We start from the raw sequence: 2,830 nt of genomic DNA, 5'->3' as shown, positions 1-2,830 counted from the left end.
ATCTTCTTTTTCCTCCCCTTCTGGAATACCCATGACTCAGATATTTGAGCACTTACGTTTTTCTGATATCTCTCAGATTTTCTTCAATGCCTTTGATTCCTTTTTCTTTTTTCTTTTTTTGTCTTTTTGTGTTATTTCAAATAGCCCATCTTCAATTTCAGAGGTTCTCTCTCCAACTTCTCCAAGTCTGCTTGTTAAACTCTCCATTGTGTTTTTTATTTTGCCTAATAAATTCTTCAGTTCGGCAAGTTCTGCTACATTTTTTTTCAGGGCATTGATTTCCTTGTACATTTCTTCTTTCCGGTTCTGTATACTTTTCCTCATTTCATCATGATGTCTAGCTGAGTTGTCTTGTATCTTATTCAGTTTCCTTAGAATTATCACTTGAAATTCCTTGTCAGTCATTTCAAGGGCTTCTTGTTCTATAGGATCTAGAGCTTCAGAGTTATTACACTTTGGTGGTGTACTTTCTTGATTTTTTGTATTTCTGGTATCTTTTCTTTGATGTTTATTCATTGTGGCAGGGGGTTTCACAGTCCACAGGTTTGACACTATTGTCTGACTAAGATGTTGCTGGGGTTCCCAATTTGGTATGGCTACCTCAGTGACTGCTCTGTTGGCCACTAGTGCCTTGCGTATGTGGTTGCCTCGGGTCTTGGTGCTCTCCAGGGAGCCACATCTCTGGTCAGCTTGGACTCGGCCAGGCTGCTGGGTCATGGGGCAGTACTGCAGGGTGTGCGGTCTCTGCTGAGCTTTCACCTCCTGTGATGGGCATCTCCCTGTTCCATGCACCCTGGGCCGGGCTGCTGCTGGATCATGCAGCGGTGGCCCCCCCACAGGGTGTGTGGTCTCTGTGGAACTTCTGGCAACACTGCTGGATGTCTCCCTGCTCTGCACGCACTGGGCCAGGCTGCTGGATCCTGCAGCAGTGGTGTGGTACCTGCAGAGTTCCTGAATCCCCTGCCAGACATCACCCTGCTCCATGTGCCCTAGGCTGGGCTGGGAATGGAGCTCAGTGCCTGCAGTGAAGCCTACCTGCTGGATCATGCAGTGGCGGCCCCCACAGGTTGTGTGGTTTCTGTGGAGCCTCTGCCTCCCCTGCTGGACATCTCCCTACTCTGTGTGCACTGGGCCAGGTTGGGAATATAGCCGGGTGGTGGCGGTGAAGCCTATCTGCTAGATCGCACGACGGTGGCCCCACAGGGCATGTAGTTTCCACGGAGCTTCTGCCTCCTCTGCTGGACATCTCCCCATTTCATATGCACTTGATGTTATGTTTGATAGTTGTAAATTGGTTGATTTGTGGAAGAGAGTGATGCTAGGGACAATTTATTCCGAAATCTTGACCGGAAGTTGTAGATGTGTCCATCTTTTCTTGCTCTTGGAAACTCACAGTGCACTCTGGCAGCTTAGCTGAGAGAGGATTCACTCAGATTTCTAGGCTCTTTGCCTCTTCGAAAGACAGGGCCATTATTCTTTCCTTGACTTTTTTGTTGTTAGCATTGGCATGATGAAATGGAAATAGAAATTTCCTGACACCTTTTGGCTTTTCACACTCTTTTTTCAAAACAGTTGAAGAATAGATGATACTAATGTGTTGGTTGACATCTCTATCTGGTGAACTCAAAAATTCCAGGTAATGATCAATCAGGTCAATGGCCACAACATCCTGCAGCAATACCACCCGCCGGATGGATCTGGGCGGGTTCTCAGTCAGGTAGATGAGCCGGTCGCTCAGCACCACGTACTTGAAGGTGTGCTTCTCTGAGTCGGACACCACGATGCATGGTTCATAGGTGCGGATGGCTTCGTAGAACTCGGGCAGCAGATGCCGCCACAGGAAGGCATCCAGGCGGTTGTTTGTGAGCGCTGGGAAGCCCTTGCACTTTGTCTTTTTTAAAAAAAATTAATTTAGGTAAATAAGAATGTGTAGAGAAGTAATTTGATGTATTATGAATATCCACTTCATAACCCAAATGTGGACTCATATATTCGTAGTTAATTCAATGGGTTATAATATGTTCCTATTGTTACTTATTTTCATAGTTAACATTCCACCAATTAGTCTGATCAATTTCTTATTCAAGCTGGATTCTAATACATGCTCCTTCTACCTCATCATTCTCTATTAACTTCCCTAGTTGAGGCCAAAATTTGGTCAAGGCTCATCTTGTATGTTCCCTATCCTAGACTTAGAATCATTCATTTATCCAAGAAATGCTGATCTTTTAAGTGGAGATTGATATTTAAATAAATGATATTTGGACACTAAAGTTGTTTGTTGGGACTGATGTGCCACACCTTCTTGGAAAATGAACTACTATCTATCTATCTATTCACATACATTTTTATCTATATCAATAAAAAACTAAGAATGTACACTGAAATCTCTAATTACAATGANGATCTATCCTGGAGAATGATCCATGTGCTGATGAGAAGAATGAATATTCTGAGGTTGTTTGTTGTAATATTTGGTAGATATCTGCCAAGTCCAATTGGTCTAGAGTATTGTTTAGATCTTGTGTTTCTCTAATGATTCTTTGCCTAGATGATCTGTCCAATATTGACAGTGGGGTGTTCAGGTCCCCTGCTATTATGATGTTAGTGTCTATTTCCTTCTAATATAGTTTGTTTTATAAATCTGGCTGCTCCAACATTCGGTGCATATATATTTATGATTGTTATGTCTTCTTGATGGATCAATCCTTTTATCAATCCTTTTATCAATCCTTTTACATAGTGTCCCTCATTGTCTCTTTTTATAGTTTTTAGTTTAAAGTCTATTTTTATCAGATATAAGAATAGCTACTCCAGCTCGTTTTTCTTT

Source organism: Galeopterus variegatus, unplaced genomic scaffold (genome assembly GCF_000696425.1).
Source record: "Galeopterus variegatus unplaced genomic scaffold, G_variegatus-3.0.2 Scaffold11935, whole genome shotgun sequence".
Lineage (NCBI taxonomy): Eukaryota > Metazoa > Chordata > Mammalia > Dermoptera > Cynocephalidae > Galeopterus > Galeopterus variegatus.
Note: the sequence above shows the minus strand (reverse complement) of the source record.